The sequence below is a fragment of the Dromiciops gliroides genome, chromosome 2 (assembly GCF_019393635.1).
Source record: "Dromiciops gliroides isolate mDroGli1 chromosome 2, mDroGli1.pri, whole genome shotgun sequence".
Taxonomy (NCBI): domain Eukaryota; kingdom Metazoa; phylum Chordata; class Mammalia; order Microbiotheria; family Microbiotheriidae; genus Dromiciops; species Dromiciops gliroides.
Window position 1 is genome coordinate 620386989 of NC_057862.1, and position 18684 is coordinate 620405672.

Consider the following 18684-nt stretch of genomic DNA (forward strand, 5'->3'; position numbering starts at 1 on the left):
TGTATTTGTATCACCAACACATAGTGTAGGGCCATAAAAGCAAGTGCTTAAAAGTTTTCTGTCTGTCATCTATCTATTCCTCTATCATCTATTTATCCATCCATCTATAACCTATCCTTCTATCATCTCTCTACCCATCTATTAGCTATCTATCCCTCTATTTCTCCATCCATCATCTATCTATCCATCCATTATCTATCCATCCATCCATCCATCCATTTATCTATCATCTATCTATCCCTCTGGCAAAGATACTTATCCTCTCTGGGACTTAATTTCCTCATCTGTATAATGAGGATACTGGATGACATAATCTCTAATCTTCCTTTTGGGTTTAAATCTTTGATCCTGTGAGAACTTGGGTAGACTAATGAGTACTTACATGACTCTGCAATCATTTGATATATCTGAGCTTCAGTTTCCCCATCTGTAAAATGAGGGTATCAAAACATCCATTTGTTGTTGTTGTTGGTTCTTCATTTTCAACAAGGACCATGACATTGGGGTGATGTCATGACTGCAGCAAATTGGGCTGTGCAAGGTAAGCAACTTCACTCTCCTCCAGAGCCATCTGGATCCAGTGGCAAGATATATATCAGGACAACTGGAGATGGCCCTGGATGTCTTATTTTGTGCTGTGTTTTTGGGGGGTTTTGAAGACAATTGCGGGGGCAGCTAGGTGGCTCAGTGGATAAAGCATTAGCCCTGGATTCAGGAGGTCCTGAGTTCAAATCCGGGCTTAGACACTTGACATTTACTAGCTGTATGACCCTGGGCAAGTCACTTAACCTTTATTGCCCCACCAAAAAAGGACAATTGGGGTTAAGTGACTTGCCCAGAGTCACTCAGCTGATACGTGTCTGAGGTGAGATTTGAACTCAGGTCCTCCTGAATCCAGGGCCTGTGCTCTACCCACTGTGCCACCTACCTACCCCCAAACATCCACTCCCTACTTCGTAGAGGTGGAAGGAGGAAAGTACTCTGTCAATTGTAATATATCACATAATCCAAGCTAATATATATGAGGTAGTATTTAGTAATAGAGGTGGCCCATAAGGGGCGGGGGTGTTGAGCTACAAATAACCAAGTCTCTTAGCAAATACATTTACTGTGCTTTTTCTCTCTTCATTACCCAGCCTCATAAAGTATAAGCCTTCAAGTTCCAAGAACATATAAACCACAAGGAAGAGTTACAATTAAGACAACCTGCAAACCTACACCATAAAACTGAATCTGTCTCCGAATGATTGTTCACTTAACCATGATAAATATTTAGAAGAGCTCAATTGAACAATGCTGAAATAAATAAGACACTAGCTGAAAACGAAGGAAGACTTTTAACTTTGATTTCTACTCTTTGGATGCCTATAATGCTTTAATATTAAACATGATTTAATAAAATGTGGACACTTTGGTTTTAGACTAGAAAGTGATTATGCCACACAATTGTAGACCATATTGAGAATACAGTCAGATCATATTTCAAGCATTTTCTTAAAAGCAACTTATATTGATCAATATGGTGTGGGGGGGGAATGAATAGGAAAAATGTATGAATGAAATGTTAATTAAACTACACTAATTTGGTTTATTATCCACTACACAAGAGGCAATGCAATATAGTAAAAAAACAAAAACAAAAACAATGGACCTGGGGTTGGGAGACCTGTGTCTCCTAACCCCAACTCTAATAATTACAAGTTGTGTGATACTGGGCAAGTCACTTCTCTTTGGGATTGGCTTCTTTTAAAAATGAAATTTCCCCCAATTAATAAGAATTCATAATGTCTCTCGCCCACCTCAGTCCTCTCCCAATTCCCAGGAGAAGGAAGGAAGGAAGGAAGCAGGGATAGATGCAGGGGGAGGAAAGAAAACAAAATTCATAATTAAAATGCATAGTCACAAAACAAATTTCCACATTGGCCACGTCAAAAATGTATTTTTCATTCTACTTATTGAATCCATCATTTCTCTATCTGAATAGTTAACATTCTTCTTCGTCGGTACATTGGAATCATGATTGGTTTTGGGGTTACAAGAGTTTTTAAGTCTTTAAAAGCTGCATTTTTAATAGTGCTGTATAAATTGCTTTCCTGGTTCTACTTAGTTTATTCTGCATCTGCTCACTTTATTCTGTATCAATTCATAAAAGTCTTCTCAGGTTTCTTAGAAAATGAACATTTTGTGTACTTTCTACATAGGTTGTTTTGAGGAAAGTAATTTGTAAATTACTTTGTCATACTGGCTATCCTTCTCTGTTACAATTTCTCAAGCTATTCTGATCTTTTTACCTCTTCTTGTTTAGTCGTTTTTAGTTGGTCCACCTCTGTGACCCCATTTGGGATTTTTTTTGGCAAAGATATAGGACTGGTTTGCTATTTCCTTCTCCAGTTCATGTGATAGGTGAGGAAACTGAGGCAAACAGGGTTAAATGACTTCCCCAGGGTCACACAGCTAGTAAGTGTTTGAAGTCACATTTGAACTCTGGTTTTCCTGACTGTAGGCCCAGTACTTTATCCACTGCACCTCTCTTTAACCTCTTGTACACATTACTTAATTATAAAACATAATACACATTTCAGTGTACATTTCTTATCCCATGCTGCTAATGCATAATAAGTTCCTATAAAGACAGAATGTATTTTGTCCATCTTTGAATCTGCAGAATCCAGTCGCAAGGGTTTGGATATAGTATGAGTTCAATAAATTATAAGTGAATTAAACTGCCTCACACTGATTTTTTTTCATGCACTAGAAATTCCCAAGGTTCTTTTCCCACTTATTGTTTTGTCATACCTTTCTCATCCGGTAGTTGTACTATTTGTTTTATTTTTTATTTTTAGTTAAAGGGTAATCCTTTACATTTATACACACTAAATTCTGTCTTATTAAATTCAATATCACAATACTAGTCCAATAGAACAGTACAGAAGAAAAATAAGTTGTGTAGCAGGAAAAGAAGAAGTATTTTTACATCTGGAAAACCATGTAGTGCTGTAAATGATTTCAGGACATTCCATACTGTAAAAATCTTTAATATCAATATTTTCATGGCAATGTTATATGACTGTGCATTATGGAACAGTATGAGCTCAGACAAAAATCACAATGGCCCCATGACCCAAATGAAAGGAAATTTAGTCAGTGTAAAATAGGTTGCACTGTATTACTGATGAACATTAGCATGCCAGAAGTGATGAAACAGACATCATCCAGGACATACAAGATTAGAAACCAAAGTCAGTCACATATGGGGAGGGATGGGTAACAGATGACCAAAATACTGCACTGGTAGCCATGAAATACTGAAAGAACTAGAGAAGGTTCTCTAGAACATTGGGTCAATCCTATATTGAGGAACAGAAATGGATAAGAATTGGGGTAGGATGGGAAGGTGTGCAGGAGGCACAAATACTAATGAAATCAGAGTTTCATTGAAGTAACCAAGTATTGAGGGGGCATTTTTGCTATTTTCTCATGTCACGATGAACTCTTATGACATAAGACTTCTGTATTAATTGTTAGCTGTAGCATATATATATAATATCCATCTACCTTTCTATATCTATATATCTATCTATTTAGATAGATATTTTCATGTCATACTGAGTCTCCTTGCTCTGAATTCTCTGTGAGCCCCCTGAGGACAAGGATTGCCTTTTTTTCTATTGCCAGCACTTAGCACAGTGCCTGACGTATAACTGGTACCTAATGAATGCTTATTAACTGGCTCGCACAAAGTAACAGAATGTACCAAAAGATGATAAGTTTACTGACAATATAAAATCCAGTGTGTGGAGTGGAAAATGTAAAGGAAAAACACTAGACTAGGAATTAGCAGACCTGAGTATAAATCTCATGTTTGCTAATTTTCTAGCTATGTTGCACTGCTCAACTAATTTTCTTTTTAGGAGAAGCAGTTTCCAAACTTTGTAAAATGGAGATAATAAGAACTCTACTAACTCTCTGATAGGGCAGTGATGAGGAAAGCTCTTCAAAAAATTGAATGAGTAACAGAAATATAATTTGTTTCAACCATCTTCCTTCTCACCAACAATCATTTATTAAACAAATACTATATAAGAAGCTTTAGGTACCATACAAAGATGATGTAGGATATAAAGGTGATAAAAATGTGGTCTGTATCTTCAAGGTTTATATGTATATGTATATATAGTGTATACATATATATATACACACACAATATATATACAAATATTATATATACACATATTTATATATGTAAATATACACACATGCACTTACAACTATGTCTTGATATTTTGATGGCTTGATGGGGAGACTCCCTCTAATAGAGCAGATCATAATTTACCAATGTCCAATTAGTATGACTCATAAATCTTCTACATGGAATCCACTTGACCTGCTGGGGTCTTTTGATAAAAATATTACAAAGGTTCTAGTACAGCATGGGGGTTGTCCATCTGTTATCTCTTGATCTTGATATATGATTACCCAATTTCCTTTTCTAGTATATATTATGTGTATATTTACACATAGGTGCATATGTATCTATATACACATCTATACATACACATTGAATATATTTGTATGTATGTAAGTACATATACACAATTTGTATCTATCAATACATACACACATATGCATACATGTATATATACACATATAAACACATGTGTATATATACACACATACATACATATACACACTGGCCATGTATTAGTTTATAATAACTATGAAATAAAATGGCATATATGAAGAATACAAGAATTTTTTAGCAAGCTACCATTATAAATAGCCTATAATTGTAAAACAGGCATAGGAAAAGATCTTCATTGCTTGGTAAGGAGGAGGAAGGAGATCCATAAAAGTATTTGTGAGTTTTTCAAAGAATGCCTGAGAACACATTTTTCTTAAGTATTCAAAATAAGCCTACATTCAAATACTCATTTGGGCATAGAGATGATCTTGGATCTCAACTGTACCAGTGGCATGTGAGTTCTGTCAAGTCCCAACAATCTGGAAATACAAGCCTAGTAATAGGCTATAGTAGTTGTCATATGAAAACCATCTTACCTAGAGAAAGTTAGGAGAGAGTCATTGCCAATTTGTGTGTGTGTGTCTCCCCCCCCAGCCAGAAGTTGAGAAATCTCCTTCTTTGGCATTAGTTGGATAATATCTGCACAGCTAGAGGGAAGATGCACATAGACAAAAGTACTGACCCCTGAAAGTTTAAAATGTTAAAACTTTACACTGCACAACTTAGGAGCACATAACCCCCACATCTACTGCTGTGTAAAATACTCTATCATCATTAAGCTGCTAGGTAGCACAGCCATTGGACTTAGAATCAGGGAGACTTGAGTAGGACTCCTGCCTCAGATACTTACTAGCTGTATGACCCTGAACAATTCATCAAGCCTCTCTTTGTCTCAGTGAGGAACAGAAGAGGTAACCTATGTAAAGCACTTTGCAAAGTTTTCTTTAAGCAATATAGAAATTCTAGTTGTTATATGTTTGCTTAACAGAATATAGTTTATATATATAAAAGAATTCTATATGTGTCTTGTTGGAATTAACCAAACCTCTAACATAATGGAACTCCAAGATCTCAGAAGAATCACAGATAATCCAACCGATAATGTCTAACTGAACAGTGGGAGTAGTTGTATGTTGCAGTATGTTATTAACAAGGTCTTGTACATGAGATGTAGAATAAATAATAGCAGCAAGGGCATGTAAGAAAGACAAAAAAGGTCATACAGTGAGAATAGAGGATATCATTAATACTACTAAAAGCCAATATTGATAGAGCTTGCTACCATTAATAGCAATGACTTTTGCCTACTACATAAACACCTTGAAGATGCTAGGAGAATTAGGGGAAGACCTGTAATATGTTGGGTAAATTCTTTACAGAGGATTTATGGAAAGGCAGGGGTAAGGAAGTGGGGTGGAAAGAATCCCGTGGTGGAGGGAGGGGCCACACCAAAGAGATGATGAGCCTCAGGACTCACAAAGGACTAATACAGAGATAACTAGGAGCAGATGCTCATAATAGTACCTCTTACAAGGACATTTTCACATTCTGTTTTGCTCAAGCTTGTCTGTTGGCAAAGGCATCTCAATACTCTGAGAAGCTAACTCAAATCATGATACACCTGAGCAAATGGACTACGCAGCCTTGAGTGTGGACTGTTGTTTCAAGGGCCTCCAGATAAATCCCTTCTTTAGTGATGCTGCAGCTGTTGGGATGGGCAAGAGTCCAGAGGCCTTAAGGCATGAAACCAATAAGGGGGTTATAAGAAATCTGAGACAGCAGCAAACAGGTTAGGCCGGGTGGGGGGAGAAATTGGCACTTAACTGGACACTCTCTGGCTGCAGTTGCCACCTTCTATACACTTAGATGACAAACTGTCAGCCTTGGATATAGGGATTCCCCTGAATGCTAAACTCTCTGACCTAAGACTACCAGAGCCCTGTATTTAGCATTGACCCTTAACAAGGAGTAAATATAGAATGTGTGAGAGAACCACAAGAAAGAAAAGAAGAACACATGTTTGTTTTTAAGTCACTCCACCTATCAGTTGAAATATAGTAAAGAATAATAATAATAATTATTATTATTGACCATGTTGATGGTATTGATGATCACAATAATAACAATAATACCTGATCTTTCCATACACCTGTCTTGTTTCAGAATGCACCAGACAGACATTTTATTTGATTTGATCCTTAACGATAGCTCCAAGAGGTGAGGTGGGTAGTAAAAGTAACTGTCATAACCTTTTCACATGTCCACAAGGTTATACACCTTAGAAGTGGAAGAATCTGGATTTCAATTTCTTATGGTCTTATGGTTTCGGATCAATAATAGCTGACGTTTTTTACAGTGCTTTGAAGTTTTCAGAGGTTTCTGCCAACATTATCTCACTTACTCTAGTAAAACAATGTTGTGGATTAAGCATAACATATGTTATTACTCTCATTTTACAGGAGAGAAAGCAAGAAAAACCTCAAAGAAGCCAACTGTTTTGTCTGGGATGGTACAAAGAATAAGTGTTGGAGGTAAAGATTTAGAACCAGATTTTTATCCTGACTCCAAGTGCTGCATGCTTTCCACTATACCTTGGTGCCTCTCTAACCAAGCACTTTCCCCCAAAATGAAAAAGAACCCTGGGGCAGCTAGGTGGTGCAGTGGATAGAGCACCGGCCCTGGAGTCAGGAGTACCTGAGTTCAAATGCGGCCTCAGACACTTAACACTAAAGTCACCTAACCCCAATTGCCTCACTAAAAAAAAAAAAAAAAAAAGAACCCTGATACCCAACTGAAATGGACCAATACTGCTTCATCCAATGGAAGGAGTACTGGATGTGGTGCTACCTTTTGAATCCTCACTTAGCTGCTCATTACTTGTGGTGATCTTGGATAGTTTCATTCTACACCAAGGCCTGAGAATCTTAGGATTTATGTGGTTGAAACAAATGATTTTTAAGACACTTTCTAGATCTATACCCTCTTATAATATGATCCCAAGGTTGGGTTTTGAGAATTTGATCATCTATAATTCATTTTAAAACAAAGTAATAATAATAATAAAAAACATGTATAAAATGTCTTCTCTATACCAGAACCTGCTCCTTGCCACTGGGGAATATGAAGGTGAAAAATGGTACTGTCCATTTTCAGGATGAGTTTGAAATCAAACAGTGGGGAACAGGACTAAGGCACACATAAACAGGTTAGAATGTGAGAAGGACATAGGACATAATGATTCTTGATCTTTCCATAGACCTTTGTAGTTTCATAGTGCTATATGCTATGTTAGAATATGTTAGAAGGTGATAAGTGCATAGGACAAGTCAAATAGAAAGGATTAATATATTAAATAAGGGAAAGATAAGTTTCTGGTTAGAAGGATCAAAGAAAGCTTCATAGAATAAGTTTAAATTCCTTTGCTTGAAATTCAAGGCTTGTCATCATCTGGCACTATCCTGTTTTCCCAGCTATAACTCATATGACTCCATTCCAAGCAGAAGTAGACTACTTTTTTTTTTGTCCCTGAACATGCCCTGTACTCTTCTCCCTCCATGCCTTTGCTCATGCTATTCCCTATGACTGGAATATCTTCACTCCCCCTCTTAGTCTGTTGAATTTCAACTAAGCCTTTAAATCCTGATTCAAATGTTATCTTTTCCAGGAAGCATTTCTTAATTACCCAATTGTCAAGGGGAAACCCCTCATGAACAAATCCTCAATGCAAGTATTAAGTAATATATTTGTAGCATAAATATCTATATCGATATAATCTTCTTAAGACTGTGAATTGTTTGGGGGCAGAGACTGTATTTTATCTGAAAATGGTAGCCCTTCTGGTGCCCAGAATAATGCTTTGCACAAAACAGGCATCTGACAACCATTTGATGAATTGATTTGAAGTGAAGGGAGAAGGTAGAAGCTGAGCTGAGCCTCACAGGGAGGAAGATCCTAGGTAAAGATATCAACAGTCTGAAAAGCCTCCCCAAGTACTGTTGATGCAGAAAAAAGAGATTCCTGTATCACTGTATTATCACCATTTTATCATTATTTTTCCAAGGCAATCATATATATGAAAACAATTCTTATTTCTATAGCACCCTCAGCTTTATAAGACACTCTCCCAATGACACCTTTATAATATTGGCACATTTTACAGACGAGTAAACAGCCTCAGAGAGCTAAAGGGACTAGTCCAATGCCACACACCTATCAAGTGCCTCAGGTGAGGTTTGCATCCTATGCCCTGGAGTCAAGTTTATTACTTGTGCCATGACAACACACTACTCAGCCTTTATATATATTAAAAAAAAAGTGGTATCCTTATTATTGAAATTCCTCACCCCCAAACCACCTTGGCAGTTTCCAGCACAGCTCTCACTGAAGTTCGCCTTTCTCTTCAGAGCTGTTATTTAATCCTGTTTAAAAGCATGTCTTTGCAAAATACCCACTTTGCATTAAGTAAAGGAGCCCCTTTTTAGGGGGCAAAATAGGAAGCATTCTCCTTCCTTTCAGACTTCAGATGAGATGATGGCATATTCAGTACAGGTGAAAAGCTCACCTTGAGGAGGAATATACTTTATTAAAGAGCAACACTGATGATATACACGGAAATACATTTCTTCTTATGAGTCAAAAGTGATGACACGTTGAAAGGTCCTTTAATAATTGAACTCCACGGATCTCATTCCATGGCAGAGGAGTGGCCTTGGGGGTCTCATCCCAGTTTTTGAACCTTAAGTGATTGTATAAGGGACTGGTAGTTTTCTCTTCTTAAGAGTTAAAGTGCTATTCTGATGACTCTGAGCCAGGGTGGGAGGGGTCTGCTGCCTTGGCAGGCTCCAGTCTCCGCCTGCATGTCCAGAAGAACCTCTTAAGGAAGGACAAGTATAACGGAAAGAGGCTTTCAAAGTCTTGTGAACTGAAGAGCAAGGGAATCTGTAAACTATAGCATGGGAGGGCTGGAAAGGCTCGATGAGGTCATCTCTCCTAACTCTCATATTTGTTTAAGAAGGAAGTTGGAGCTCGGCAGTGAGTATTAGAGCCAAACAAAGGGGTGTTTTCTTTGTTTCATTGGTTGGATTCAAAAACAAACAAAACTAAGTGATATTAGACTGTTGCTCCAAGTGGGCATAGTAATGATAAGGAATGATGGAGCTCCTGTGGTGCTCCTGTGTTTTCTGCTAAGGAGAATAATACCCGAGTTCACAAGGATAGAAGGAAAATGGTCATTATGGAGTTGATACCCAGGGTAAGTAGGGAGATGACAAGACATAAACCTTCATGAATACAACTCATCCTGCTTAGACTGAGGATACTGGGGGGAAAATGGCTGCAGAGATTGCTGAGCCACTGATAGTGATCTTTGAAAAATTATGAAGAAGGAAAGAGGTGTAGAAGGGTAAATAGCCTGATTTTCAAAACAGGAAAGAGAGTAGAGAGTACAAACTATCTGTGATCCCTTTTTTTTTTTTAAGTGAGGCAATTGGGGTTAAGTGACTTGCCCAAGGTCACACAGCTAGTAAGTGTTAAGTGACTGAGGCCGGATTTGAACTCAGGTACTCCTGACTTCAGGGCCCGTGCTTTATCCACTGCGCCAACTAGCTGCCCCAAGAGTACAAACTATAGACCATTGAGCTTGTCTTTAATTACAGGTAAAGTTTTAGAATGTATAACCAGCTGTTTATTGAACATTGGGGGAAGGACACCGTGATTACAAAGAGTCATGCTGTCCTCATCAAGAGCAGGCCATGCCAATTAACATGACTACCTTTCTTGACAGGTTTACTAAACTGGTAGATCAGAGAAATAATAATACATTTAACCTGGATTTTAGCACAGCATGTAACAAAGACATGGATACTATTTTGGATAGTATGTAGTTGGGAAGATTCACAACTAGCTGAATGGCCAGGGCTAAAGTACAAACATTCACGATTCAACGCTTGGTCATATATTTTTATTGATGACCTGTATACAGATATAGAAGGCATAATTAGTAAGACTGTGATGACACAAAGTTAGGAGAGGCAGTGAAGGCATTATATAACTTAATTAGGATCTAAAAGGATCTCACTAGGCTAGAATGCTGAACTAAATTTAGTGAAATGAAATCTATTAGAAACAAATGTAAAGTCTTATACCTGGGTTCAAAAAAATCAACTGCACAGGATAAGAATAAGATGGGGAAGACATGTATTTGAAAATGAGCTGTGGTTTTAGCAGACTTCAAACTCCACTAAATACAATATAGTGAACTATGACAATAATATGTATATGTATGCAAATAGTGTAAGAAGTCTAAAATGATATATTCAGAATATATATAAGTTATTTGTGTGTGTGTATATATAAACACACACACAGGTTAAAAATACAGTGGTACAGTGGTAAAAATACAGAGAAGTGATAATGCTATTATACTCTGGTTGTATCTTAAGTAATGATAATAACTAACTTTTATATAGCACCTACTATGTGCCAGGCATTGTGCTAAGTATTTTACAAATATTATGTCATGTGATCCTTACAACAACCCTAGGAGGTAGGTGTTATTATTATGATGATTTTATGAGATGAGATGAGAAAACAGAAGTAAACAGAGGTTAAATGACATGTTTAGTCACATAGTAAATGTCTGAGGACAAATTTGAACTCAGGTCTTCCTGACTACAGGTCCAGAACTATATTCATTGAGCCACTTAGCTGCTCTAAGTATGAAGTATTATATTTAGTTCTAGGCACTAAATTTTAGAAAGCACATTGGTAAATTGGAAGGGACTCAGTATCTTTTTTATGAAGGAACTGAAACCTTGAGAAAGGAAAACTTGGAGGAAGAGGGTGATACATGAGGGGTGTTTTTAAGTATCTGTAGGACTGTCAATTATAAAAGACAATAAATTTTGTTATTGGGTTGCAAAGGACAGAATTAGAAGCAATGGATATGTTACAAAAAAGACATATTTAGACTGTGTAAGGGGCAAAAAGCAGTAATGATTAGAAATGTACAAATGGAGAATGGCTTGCCTTGCGAAGCAGTGAGTTCTCCCTTACTAAAATTCTTAAAGTGAAGGCTGCAAGCCCCATACTCATGTGCAATAGAGGGGCTTCTTGTCCAGGTACAGGTAGAACTAGATGGCCTCTGAGGTCCTTTTTAACTCTGTAAATTTTTCATTTTGTGACAAGTGCTTCAAAAAACTGCAAAATGAAGGGTCATTATCCACTGGGATTGGAAATTGAGGTCAGAAAAGGTTTTTATGGAAGCAATTAGAAATTATGCTAAGAAAATGACTAAGATATCTATACCCTTTGACCCAGAGATCCTACTGTTAGGCATCTACCACAAAGAAGTAATTGATTTTTTTTTGTTTTTTGTTTTTTGTTTTTTGTTTTTTGTTTTAGTGAGGCAATTGGGGTTAAGTGACTTGCCCAGGGTCACCCAGCTAGTAGGTGTTAAGTGTCTGAGGCTGGATTTGAGCTGCCCCGAAGTAATTGATTTTTAAAAAAGGCTCCCTATACACTGAAATATTTATAACAGCAATTTTTATAGTTGCAAAGAACTGGAAACAAAGTACAGGCCCATTAATTGGAGAATAGCTAAACAAAGTTTGTGGCAAGTATTTAATGGAATTTTATTGTGCATTAAGTTATTAGGAATGTGAAAAATACAGGGGTGCATGGGAAAACTCATAAAAATTGAAGAAAGCAGGGAGCAGCTAGGTGGTGCAGTGGATAAAGAACCGGCCCTGGATTCAGGAGGACCTGAGTTCAAATCTGACCTATGACACTTGCCACTTACTAGCTGGGTGACCCTGGGCAAGTCACTTAACCCTCATTGCCCCAGGCAAAAAAAGAATTGAAGAAAGCAGAGCCAGGAAAACAACATACAAAAGTACAAAGATGTCAATAGAAAGAATGATAGCAGCAACCTCAACAAGAAGCATTGGAAGGTATGCGATTATAAGGTCCCCAAGGAGGAGAGAAGGTGTGGGCCCATGGCTATCTTAGTCAATGTTCTGGCTGGTTCTGCTGAATCCTCTCTCTTTCTTTTTGTCTCTTAGTCTCTCTCTCACTTTCTTTATTTCTCTCCATCTCTCTCATTCTTTGTTACAGGGGACAGATCTCTGGACAGCAGAAAGGGAGGGATATATTGAGAAAGGAAGGTGATGCAAAAACACCAGATACCAATTTTTTTTTTCCAAAGAAAGATTTTGTGGATGAAGCAGCAACATTTTAGAGGATTCCCTCTGGTTCTTTTAATATATCACGGATACCAATGTAGCCCTCAGGCTGTCCATCTGTTATCTATCATCATTGCTACATGATTGGTCCACCTCCTTTTCTGTTCATACATGTACATATTATTCGATGAGCCACTTTCTATAGGAAGAAGATAAAGTCATCTCAACTTACTACAGTCCAATTCAAATCAACAACCGTTGTAAAGACATCTCTCTTCTCCATTTTAACTCACCTGAAAATCACTTCATTTAAGTCAGTAACCAATGCAGAAACTAAGTGCTGGATGCTTGCACGCTCTTCTCATGCTATTAAATGTGCATTTTCAACTTAAAAATCCAAAGCTGGTGTCACAAATGATTTACACTGTAACCATATTTCTTCTGGCAAAAAGACAGGTAGAGAAGCTTTCTACTGTTTATTTTCTCTGATAGGAAAGGCCATGCATATATTATCTTTCTTCTGATAGGTCCTTTAAGCTCCCCCAGACTCCCTTCATTTAATCAGAGCCAGAAATAATTACCATGAGGTTCTGGGAGCATTCATACCATTAAAAAACCTCCATATATAACAAGTCAACTGAGGCACACACATAACTAAAGTCCTGCCCACAGTTTTTATTTTCAAACAGGACTTCAATTGTGATACCTTATAGAATTTTTTTTTAAAGGAATTAATGCTTCTATACCATTTTACAGTTTAAAAATCAATTCCCCTCAAAAGCACAGAGATGTAATGCAAACAGTATTATTTCCATTTGAATGATAATGATGATGATAAGTTGTTTTTATATAGCGTTTTAAAGTTTGCAAAATGTGTTAGCTCATTTGGGCCTCACAACAATGCTATGATGTAGGTATTTATTATAAAATGAAGAAACTGGTTGCAGATGGGAAAACGGAGGCTTAAAGAGGAGATATGATTTAACCAAGGTCATTTAATCAGTACGAGAGGTGGGATTCAAATCCAGGCCTTTTAGCTCCAGATTAAGTGCTTTTTTCATGGAACCCTTTGGTTTTTGGTGTCACCTTTTAGGAAAGGCCATTGACAAACTATCATGTGTCTGGGAAGTGGCAAGAAAAACTGATACCATGACATACTGGGATCAGTTGAAGGAACTGAGGTCATCTACCCTGGAAAGGAGAAGCTTTTGTGGAGATGGGAGATAGGTAGGAAGGTCAACATCTTTTTAAGTATTGGAGAACTGATTTGTCTATTTGGCTCCATGGGACAGAACTAGGAGACAGGAAGAAATTTCATGAGGCAGATTTCAGTTCTGGGTAATCAATGACTTCCTTTTTCTTTTCTTTTTCTTTCTTTTTCAATTTTTTTCAATTTTAATTTTTTTTGCCATGTAATCAGGGTCAAGTGACTTGCCCCAGGTCACATAGCTAGTGTCAAGTGTCTGAGGCCAGATTTGAATGCAGGTCCTCCTGATTCTAGGACTGATGCTCTATCCACTGCACCACCTAGCTGCCCCTAATAACTTCCTGATAAGTTGAATTGTCCCAAAGTGAACTACATTGCTTTGGGAAGTGGAAGGCTCCCCATTCCTAGGGACCTTGAACAGGAAGATGAATGACTACTTGGTGGTGATGATGTAAGAGGCAGTTGATTCTTGCTTAGGTACAAATTAGGGTAGATAGCCTCAGAAGTCCCTTCTAATCCTCTGGTTTGTGACTAGCTTATCAAAAAATGACATATCAGTATTTGGTAAAACTGATGATACTTCTAGGTGGATGCATCTTTTAGTTTAAATTCTATTGATAAATAACAAAAAATTCAAAATGGCTAAAAATATACCACTGAGGGAAATCCCTGTTCAAGGATTTTTTTTCTTTTTGCTTGCTATTTCTAAATGACCTTATCAATAATTTATTCAAGTGATACTCAAATACAGAACAATGCTGCTCCTTTAAGAAAACATTATTTTTCCTGAGGCCCTATCAAGGTAAATTTCATCAGTATTCAAAGAATGAGCAAAGCACTTCAACAATTTATTTCAATAAAAGAAGACTTAGCTGAAAGGAGTATAAATGATGAGAACTTGCTTTAAACTGATTTATTCCCCGCAGCAATGAAAGGAATGTTTCTTCACTCAGCTGTTTAATATGCAAATATGCAGAGCACCCAGCTCCTGACAGCACATCATTAATAAAACCCTGCGCTAAGCAGAGCTCCCGATATTTCATCCTGATGAAAATACATGATGATGATTTTCGACTGGATAATTTCAGGGTGGGAACAATGTGCTCTCCTGGCAAGGAAACTCACAAGCCAGAGTTCAGGCTGTGGCTCTTTAATAAGAGATCTGCTCGCTACAACAAACAGTTATTGGTTTCGGGGGAAGCCCTGAAAGATGATAAACAAAGAGTTTAGGGAGACCAATTTAAGTGACAGAATGTATTTGTGAACCATGAAGGGATAGGAGGCTTGAAGCACAGAGAGATCCAATGCCTTGCATATAATCAATAGAATCATGAGATCACTAAAAAAAAAAAAAAAAATCACTCCCCCCCTCTAAAAAATAAACAAAAACACTAATAATGTAGACCAGAAAGAAGCCTTAGCGATCCTCTGGTCTTATTTATCCTTTTTATTTTATACGTGAGGAAACTGAGGTCCAGAGAGAAGGGACTTGTCCAAGTTGGCAGAGCTACTTAGTGGCAGAGTCAGGGCTAGAATTTGGGAGGGGCAGAAAGTCCAAGAAACTTACTTTGGAAGCTGAGTGGAGGCTGGATTGGGGAGTGGGGGAGATACTAGAGGTGGAGAGAATGAGAAGGCTGTGGCAATTGTCTAGATATCAGGTGATGAAAGCCTGTACCAGGGTGGAGGCTGTGTGAGTGGAGAGAAGGGGACATACAGCAGAAATATTGTACAGGTAGAAATTACAAGATCTGGAAACATGAAGTGAGTGTCAGAGAGGAGCTGAGGATGACACAAAAGTTGTGAGATTGGGTTACTGGGAGGATGTTGGAACCGTGGATAGTGACAGAGAAGTCTGGACACATTCAGTAGCTTCATTCACCCTACTAAAATATCTTCTTTCCCACTCTCCTTCCACAATCCTAACTCAAATGCAACATTTCTTTGTGAAGATTTTGCATAGTTGTAAATAATCTTTGTTAGGGTTTTACAAAACTTGATATACACCTCTTAAGTCTATATCATGGACTATTGTGCATTATGGTTACTGTACATTTTATAGACTCATATATCTAAGAGAACTGGAAAAAAGTTTAGAACATAGAATGTTAAAGCTAGAAGGTAAAGAAGCAAATGGAATACCAGAGATGGGAGAGACCTGAGAACATAGGACTTCAGAGTTAAAGAGGAGATGGAACAGAGAAGGTTACTGTAGAATGTTAAAACAAAAAATATCTAGGTCGGCTCCCTAATTGAACAAAAAAGCGAGGCCAAAGAAGTGAAATAACTTCCCCCACATCGTACAGCTAGTAAGTGACAGAGCTGATACTTGAATCCAGTACATTTCTGTCTCCCTGTCCAAGTGCTCTTTCCTCTACACCATGTGACTGGATTAGATAATGTGTGTTTTACAATACTAGGAGATGTGTTCTCTATAAATACTGCATGTTCTTAATGCTAAAACATTGACTAAAACATGGTGTATTAAGGATGATTGCTATTACTTATTTTAGAAAGGAATTTGTTGCAGATACACCAGCAAAGAAATGTGCAGAGTGAGTTTCTTTTTGTTCAATCTCTATAAATTTAGAGTCTGTGTTGTAATATTCTCCCTTAGTTTTTAACTACATGCTCAAAGAGCGAATTATCAAAAATATAATTCTGGTGAGAGGCTTTGGGAAGTAGGGGAAAAGGATGAAGATAATGAAGAAAAAGTAGGTTGCTTGTGTTAAAGAAATAACAAAAATACATTAGTGTAGGCTGAGGGAGATAGAAGCATTAGAGCTCACCTGATTATAATTCTTGTTGAGTCACATTTGACTCTTCATGACCCCATTTGGGTTTTGGTTTTTTTTTTTGGCAAAGGTCCTGGAATGGTTTGCCATTTCCTTCTCCAGTTCATTTTTACGGATGAGGAAATTAAAGTAAACAGGGTTAAGTGTTCAGGATCACACAGCTAGTAAGTGTCTGAGGCTGGATTTGAACTCAGGAAGAAAAGTCTTCCTGACTCCAGGCCTGGTACTGTATCCACTGTGACACCCAGCTGCTCCTAATTGGAAATTTCTAACATGAAATGAAATTTGTAATTTGAGAGTGGAGTTTTCAGTAACTTTGAGAACAGATCATTCAGCATCATCAGTAAGTCAAGAAAACACTAGCTAAAAAAATAACAGCGGATGGTGAATGTCACTTCTCATTTTACCCCATCTTTTTCTTTTTCCTTCTCTTTTTCTGTTGAGTGAATTTTTTTGGTCTAACGGAAAGAAGCGATGGGAAGATGTAAGGTGAGGTCATCAACCAGACGGTGACACACAAACAGTTATGAGAGGCATGGGAAATACACAGAACAACCCTGAGGATGTCTATCACTGGAAAGAGAGGTAAGAGAGGGCTCATCATCAAATGAAAATGAGTCAAGAGTTGCACAACTGACTGGATAACCTAAGATAGTGAATAAGAGGAAATCCTCTAGAAATTTGGACAAATCCATTTAGGTGACTTATGGTAAAGAATGAGCAAGAGTCCTCCAGGATAAGAAACATAGAGGATCTGTGATTCATACCAGGGGAAGGCTTGCCCGTACAATAGCTATTATAAATCCATCAAAGCATCCAAAAGGGGCCTTATTGTGCCAAAAGGAGGAATGATGTTAAATTCTGGTATTAAAAATTACAATTTAAAATTAATTGTTTAGGAGCATTCAAGGAAGTTTAAATTTTTTTTTTCCCTTTGAACCATCTCCCAGGGGAAATCCAAGAAACCAAAAAAAGTCTTTGGGGTGAAATTTCTAGGGATGTCTTGAAGGGTTTAGTCAACTTCTTCTATCTAGTACTTTACATGTTTCTGATTTTCTGTGCGTGGTAATACACCCTCATAACTCAAATGGGACGAGCCAATTAAACATTTCCCTATAGTCTTTCAAATAGCTGCTCTTGGCATGTTTTTTGCATGGAACAAACCTCAGCGGGAGGATCCGATAGAAATCTTGCACTATTTAAATATAGAATTGGGACATCAAAGAAAGGGTTGTATTGAAATAACATGGATAATTAAGGAAGTGCAGAACAGTAATAACTGATTTACATAAAATGCTAATGAGTCTCTTGACTTGTTTGGCAATTTGCGCCTTAGGCATGGTAACTGTGGCTCCAAATTTATGATCTAATTTTTATTTTAATATTTTCTTTTAGCAAGTTGTAACCACACTAATCGGTGTCTGCCCAGTGTCCAACTGCTTTTCCTTCAAACCACTTGAAGCCCTTTTGTGTGCTGCACTGACAGGAGGTGGAGTCACAAGCTAGTTCACTGCAAACCAGGTAGATAAGCCTGTGGTGACATGAGCAACCAGCACAGCTACAGAAGGCTGACAAGACTGAGGACAGCCATTTCCCCTTCTGAGCCTCAGTTTCCTCGTTTGTAAAATGATAATTATACTGACTCCAATATACAAAGCACAAGAGTGGAAGAACTGATATTTGCACAAATGATCGTATATAATGGGAAGCTTTGGGCCAAAGGATGGAAACCTGAGGTCTGGTTCTGAAACTTTTAGCAGATGATGTTACATCTCTCATCCTTAGTTTCTTTTATGTTCAGTAAAATGGATATGATAATAGTGTCAGTCTATCTCACAAGGACTATTGTGAGGAAAGTATTGGATGAACCTGAAAGTGCTATAAAAATGTAAGCTATTAATAGAGTACTGCAGTGAGGAAAGCACATTAGATGTATATACGTACATACACACACACATATATATATAGATATATATGAAGTGG

At 37.6% G+C, this 18684-nt stretch overlaps 1 protein-coding gene and 1 long non-coding RNA gene across 2 annotated transcripts in view; one reads left to right on the forward strand and one right to left on the reverse strand.

The window, feature by feature from the left end:
* Positions 1-18684, reverse strand: part of WWOX (WW domain containing oxidoreductase) — a 1201502-nt gene that overhangs the window by 545305 nt on the left and 637513 nt on the right. The window lies entirely within an intron of this gene.
* LOC122741364 lies at positions 6980-18646 on the forward strand. The gene is made up of 3 exons (XR_006354837.1): positions 6980-7053; positions 17146-17286; positions 18097-18646. It is a non-coding gene; the product is annotated as an uncharacterized LOC122741364 (long non-coding RNA).